This window comes from Eriocheir sinensis, chromosome 61 (assembly GCF_024679095.1).
Source record: "Eriocheir sinensis breed Jianghai 21 chromosome 61, ASM2467909v1, whole genome shotgun sequence".
In the NCBI taxonomy this organism is placed as follows: Eukaryota; Metazoa; Arthropoda; class Malacostraca; order Decapoda; family Varunidae; genus Eriocheir; species Eriocheir sinensis.
The window spans coordinates 4,998,388-5,005,136 of record NC_066569.1 but is presented as its reverse complement, the minus strand read 5'-3'; the positions used below and the strand labels follow the sequence as shown (position 1 = coordinate 5,005,136).

Sequence of the window (6,749 nt, the reverse complement as noted above, 5' to 3'; positions counted from 1 at the left end):
CTTTCATATCCCTTCCCTTCATATCCCATCCTTGTGATTACCTTCCCTTCCCTTCCCTTCCCTTCCCTTCCCCTTCCCCTCCTTCCCTTCCCTCCCCTTCCTTCCCCCTCTCTTCCCTTCCCTTCCCTTCCCTTCCCTTCCCTTCCCTTCCCTTCCCTTTTTATCCCTTCCCTTCCTTCCTTCCCCTCCTTCCCTTTCCTTCCCTTTCCTTCCTTCCCATCCCTTCCCTTCCCTTCCCTTCCCTTCATATCCCTTCCCTGTGCTTACCTCCCCTTCCTTTCCCTTCCCTTCATATCCCTTCCTTGTGTTTACGTTCCCTTTCTTTCCCTTCCCTTCCCTTCCTTGTCTTACACTTCCTTTCCTTTTCCTTCCCTTCATATCCCTTCCTTTCGGTTTCCCTTCCTTTCCCTTCCCTTCCCTCCCCATACCATCCCTTCCCGTCCCTTCCCTTTTCATACCCCTTCCCTTCCCTCCCATCCTTCCCCTTCCCTTCCCTTCCTTCCCCATCCCTTTCCTTCCCCATCCCTTCCCTTCCTATCCCTTCCCTTTCCTTCCCTCCCAATCCCTTCCCTTTCTTCCTCTCCCTTCCATTCGTCCTTCCCTTCCCCTTCCCCTGCCGTCCCTTCTCTCCATCCCTCCCTTCCCTTCCCTTCCCTTCTCCAACCCTTCCCTCCCCCTCCCCCCCCTCCCAGTCTTCCCTTTCATCCTCATTTCTCATATCACGCCTTTGAAGCGCCGTGATGTGACGTCTGGTCGGCGTGTCATGCATATTAATCATTCTCATTAAGCTGGGCTCAATATGGCGGCATAATGTATTCGGAAAAGCCAGAGGAATAATATGAATTAATATGTAAACACCGACGCCTTGAAAACAGGGCAGTGTGGGAAGCCTGAAACAGTGGTGCCAAATCCTCACACCCAGGCTCTCATATTTACCGATTTCTGAGCCTAAAACTGTCTCCTGGACCCAAATAATTAGATTCATTTATAGTTGCCGTTGAAATGGTTGGTTATTTATGTCCTTTTGCAGTAGTTAAGTGTCAAAAAATGGTAAATATAACGTGAACTAGGATGATCTGGCACCTGTGGCCTGAACTCAGCCTAGCCCCGTAATCCCAGTAACGAAAGTATGATCTTCAACAAATTTACTTTTTTCTTAATTCTAATTGACACGGAGGTTTTTACTAGTCATCCTCTCCTCATAATCATTAAATAACTGTTACTTTACACGTCTGCAGTAGTGAAATTGGTCTGGTTTAAGGAAGAAAAGAATTAACTGGAAAAAATAAGCCAATCCACGTTTTCTTAATTTTAACTGACATGGAGGTTTTTCATAGCATTTCTCTCTTCCTAAATATTGAATAACTCTTACTTTACACGTTTTTAATAGCAAGGATAGTCTGGTATAAAAGAGAAAGGGATAAAAGGGAAAAATAAAATGGTAGGCCTGAGGTTCCAGTATTCTTGAGGTCAGTGTCGATGATGCCATGGTGCGTGGGGGTGTGTTTAAATTCCCTCGTGTGTTTTCTTCAGTTTTCTTCGTCGCCGTGTCATGGAGGCTGCCGGTGAGTGTTTTATGTGTTTATTTTGTGTTTGGGTGTTTCGTTTGCATTGAGTTGACCTGGAATATTAAGGTAAGGCTGGGATAAGGGAGGTAGAGGGAGTTGTTTATATATACACACACACACACACACACACACACCGCCCCGCCCAAACGGTCTTCATAATTGAGTTTGACTATATTACTACTACTACTACTACTACTACTATCACCACTACTACTACTACTACTACTACTACTACTACTACTACTACTACTACTACCACCACTACCACTACTACTACTACTACTACTACTACTACTACTACTACTACTACTACTACCACCACTACCACTACTACTACTACTTATTCTCATTCCTCCTCCTCCTCCTCCTCCTCCTCCTCCTCCTCCTTTTCCTCCTCCTCCTCCTCCTCCTCTTCCACCACCCGAGATAAAATCAAACGAACGGGCGACAAGAAAATGCTAAATTGTGTCATAGCATCGATAACATCAGAGAGAGAGAGAGAAATTGACACACCATCATAAATTTGCTGTGGCTATAACGTTACTAATTGATGAAAAAGAGTATCACTATTATTATTATTATTATTATTATTATTATTATTATTATTATTATTGGTGGTGGTGGTGCTCTTGTTGCTGTTGTTGTTGTTAATGGAAGTGGAACGTGTATTCGAATCCCGTTTTCATGTTTCATAGAATTACATCCTTTTTAGGCGTGTTAACTGGAGTGAAAGGGAGGGGGAGGGGGAGGAGGAGGTAGAGAGAGAGAGAGAGAGAGAGAGAGAGAGAGATGAGGGGTGGAAAACGATACTGAACAAGATATGGAATGGGAGAGAAGGAAAAGGAAGGAAGGAGAGAGGCAGGGAGAAAGGAGAAGAGATAGATGATAGAGAAACTGAAAGAGAGAGGGAGAGGGAAAAAGGGCGTGATAAAGATTGGCAGAAGAAGAAAGGGAGAGGATGAAAGACGATGATAGGGCAAAAGAAAGAGAGAAAAGGGGAAAGGGAAAAAGAGGAGGGGTACAGAAGAGGAAGAAAAGGAGACAGGAGAATGAGAGGAGGGGAACAGAAGAGGAAGAAAAGGAGAGAGGAGGGGAACAAAAGAGGAAGAAAAGGAGAGGAGAAAGAAAGGAGAGGAGCAGAAGAGGAGGAAAAGGAGATAGGCGGAAGTAAGAAAGAGAGAGAAAAAGAAAACAGGAGAAACAGATAAACAAACGTGATAAAGACGAGGAAGAAGAAAAGTAGAAGGGAAATGAATGAAGGGAAGAGGAAGAAAAAGGGAGGAAAAGGCAGAAAAGGAAGAAGATAGGGGAAAAAAAGGAAACAGTACGAAGAAGGAAGAATCAAAACAGGAAAACAAGTGAGAATCAGGGAAAACGAGGAGAGGGAGGAAGAGGAAACAAAAGGAGAGAAAAAGAAGGGAAAGGGAATGAAAGAGAGGAGGAGGAGGAGGAGGAGGGGTAATATCAAGGGAGGGTTTTAACTTCAAATCCCAGCGTGTCCAAACATGTAATTAAAAAGTGTGATAATGTACAGGTTAATTAGCGAGAGAGAGAGAGTGTTAAGATCAGTTTCATGAAAAAAATAAATAAAAAGATAACTCTCTCTTTCTCTCTCTCTCTCTCTCTCTCTCTCTCATTATCGCTTGTTTAAACACTGTAATTGACGCGATATCTTGGTGGTGGTGGTGGTGGTGGTGACGGTGGTGGTGGTAGTGGTGGTGATGGTGGTGGTGGTGGTGGTGAATCTCCAAGGAGCATTAAAGACGAGTGGTGGTGACGCCTGGATAGAAGAGGAGGAGGAGGAGGAGGAGGAGAAGGAGGAATATATGAAGAAAGAGGAGGATATGAAGAATGAGAGGATGTAAGTTGCAAGAAGAGGAGGAGGAGGAGGAGGAGGAAGAAAGGAAGAGGAGGAGGAGGAGGAGGCAGTCTGTTGTTGTCAGATCTCTTGCTTTAAACCTGACAGACATTTATTATGATTCTCTCTCTCTCTCTCTCTCTCTCTCTCTCTCTCTCTCTCTCTCTCTCTCTCTCTCTCTCTCTCTCTCTCTCTCTCTCTCTCTCTCTCTCTCTCTCTCTTTCTGTATCTCTGTCTCTCTCTCTCTCTCTCTCTCTCTCTCTCTCTCTCTCTCTCTCTCTCTCTCTCTCTCTCTCTCTCTCTCTCTCTTTCTCTCTCTCTCTCTCTCTTTCTCCTCTCTCTTTTTCTCTTTCCTCTCTCTCTCTCTCTTCTCTCTTCTCTCTCTCTCTCTCTCTCTCTCTCTCTCTTTCCTTCCTCCCTTCTCTATGGTTCTCTTCTTCCCTTCCTTCCTTCATTTATTCCTTCCTATTCCTTCCTTTCTTTCTTTCTTTTACCTCCTACTCTTCCTTCTTTCTTTCTTTAATTCTTTTTTTTTAAGAGTTCAATGTCTGGGTTTCATATTTCTTTTTTCCTTTTATTGTTTATTGTCTTCGTAATTATCCTTTATTTATTTATTTATTTGTGTATTTCATTATATTTCTCTGTATTTGTATTTGTTTGTTTTCTTTATTATTGTATTTTTCGTATTTTTTATTGATTTTATTCTTTCTTTTATTTTTTTGTCCTCGGCTCAAAACGTATTGGGAGGTTCTTCCTTTCTTCTTTTTCTTCTTTTTGTTTTCTTTTACCTGTTTTCTTCTTTCTTTTCAGCTTTTCTTTTCTTCTTTCTTGTTTTATTGTTTTCCTTTAATGTCCATCTTTGTTCCTCCTTTGTCCTTTCCTTTTGTCTTCATTCTTCTATTTCTCTTTCGTCTTGTCTTCTTTCATTCTCTTTGTCTTTCTTTCGCTTTCACTTCATTTTCTTCCTTCTTATTTTGTTGTTTCTCCCTTCCTCTATTGTCTTCTTTTCTTCCTCTTTTGTCTTTTAATTCTTCCCCTCCTTTCTTTCTCTTTCTTTTCTATTTTCCTCTTCTTCTTTTTTGTCTTATTTTTGTATCCTTCCTTTTTTTTGATCCTCAGTTGAAACCGTATTGGAATTTCACGTCTTTTTTTTTCCTCTTTCTATTTTTCCTCCTTTTTTTTTACCTTTTCCCATTTTCTTTTTATCGTATTGGCCTTCCTGTGTTTCCCGCCACTTGTCAATATCCCTCGTTTTCTTCAGCCTGTCCGAGCAATATTGGGGGTGACTGGTCTATTCCTATTGCTGGTATTATTATTATTATTATTATTATTATTATTATTATTATTATTATTGCTACAACTACTACTACTACTACTACTACTACTACTACTACTACTACTACTACTACTACCACTAGATTACTACTACTACTACAACTCTCTCTCTCTCTCTCTCTCTCTCTCTCTCTCTCTCTCTCTCTCTCTCTCTCTCTCTCTCTCTCTCTCTCTCTCTCTCTCTCTCTCTCTCTCTCTCTCTCTCTCTCTCTCTCTCTCAGGTAGATATTAAACAGGTGTTTGTTTGTTTGTTTTTGTTTTGTTCGTTACATCATTTTTGTTTTGTTTTTTTGTTTCTTTATTTGATATCATGAAAGACACAAAGGGAAAAGGAGGAGGAGGAGGTGGAGGAGGAGGAGGAGGAGGTAAGAAGGAGGTGAGGTAATTGCCAAGAAAGGAGGGAAAGGGGAGAGAGGGGAGGAGGAGGAGGAGGAGGAGGAGGTGAGAGGGAAGAAAGGAAGAAATTAAGGTAAGGGGAGGAAGGAGGGAGATGAGTGCCAATAAAGAGGAGGAGGAGGAGGAGGAAGAGGACGAGGAGGAGGAGGAGGAGGTAAATTGCTAGAAGGAAACGGGTGATGAAGAGAGAGAGAGAGAGAGAGAGAGAGAGAGAGAGGTGGAGTGGGCGGAAGAGGAGCAAGAATTATTATACATCCTTCATAGAAAACGGGATGTATTGACAGTGTTATGGGGGCACGCATCTATTTTGTTAACACCGTCTTCTCTCATGCTCTCTCTCTCTCTCTCTCTCTCTCTCTCTCTCTCTCTCTCTCTCTTCATGTTTTCTTCGTTGTTTTTCCTTTTTTTCCTCTTTATTTTGAGTTGAAAGACAAAAATTAAACTAGTTGAGAGAGAGAGAGAGAGAGAGAGAGAGAGCACTTAGCAAGGTTATACGTGCTCTCACACATGACTCTCAAAGGTGACAGGTGATATTTCGGCCTTAATTAATGGTTTGCTCAGGTGTGCCGCGACCTGGGGGGGGGAGGGGGGTAGGAGGAGGAGGAGGAGGAGGAGGAGGAGGATCAGTCTTCAAAACGTTATTCAATTCCATATCCACAAACATTTCCGGACACACACACACACACACACACACACACACACACACACACACACACACACACACACACACACACACACACACACACACACACATTTGGCAGGCTTTGGTTGCAGTGTTATGAGCATGGTGATAGTGTGACAAGGCTTTGGTAGAGGAGGTTGTTGTGTTAGTATTGCCATGGGTAGTGTTATGAGCCTGGTGATAGTGTGACAAGGCTTTGGTAGAGGAGGTTGTTGTGTTAGTATTGCCATGGGTAGTGTTATGAGCATGGTGATAGTGTGACAAGGCTTTGGTGGAGGAGGTTGTTGTGTTAGTATGGCCATGGGTAGTGTTATGAGTCTGGTGATAGTGTGACAAGGCTTTGGTAGAGGAGGTTGTTGTGTTAGTATTGCCATGGGTAGTGTTATGAGCCTGGTGATAGTGTGACAAGGCTTTGGTAGAGGAGGTTGTTGTGTTAGTATTGCCATGGGTAGTGTTATGAGCCTGGTGATAGTGTGACAAGGCTTTGGTAGAGGAGGTTGTTGTGTTAGTATGTCCATGGGTAGTGTTATGAGCCTGGTGATAGTGTGACAAGGCTTTGGTTGTTGTGTTAGTATGTCCATGGCTAGTGTTATGAGCCTGGTGATAGTGTGACAAGGCTTTGGTAGAGGAGGTTGTTGTGTTAGTATTGCCATGGGTAGTGTTATGAGCCTGGTGATAGTGTGACAAGGCTTTGGTGTTAGTATGTCCATGGGTAGTGTTATAAGCCTAGTGGTATGACAACTACCCATGGAAATACCACAACAACCTCCTACCAGCTTTCTGTCAATGTAATGTGAGGTCCTAAGAGTTTGAGAATTAGGCAAAACTTCATTGCTTTGGATTATAGGAGTCACTTCGGATTAAGGAGTTTCACATAGACAGTATTACGCTCGTTTGTTGTTACTCCTGA

At 42.7% G+C, this 6,749-nt stretch overlaps 1 long non-coding RNA gene across 1 annotated transcript; it reads left to right on the top strand.

The window, feature by feature from the left end:
- Positions 1-5,939: 5,939 nt before the first annotated feature.
- On the top strand, positions 5,940-6,536 carry LOC126986213 (uncharacterized). Its single transcript, XR_007739404.1, has 3 exons — positions 5,940-6,047; positions 6,192-6,335; positions 6,471-6,536. It is a non-coding gene; the product is annotated as an uncharacterized LOC126986213 (long non-coding RNA).
- The last annotated feature ends 213 nt before the right edge of the window (positions 6,537-6,749 follow it).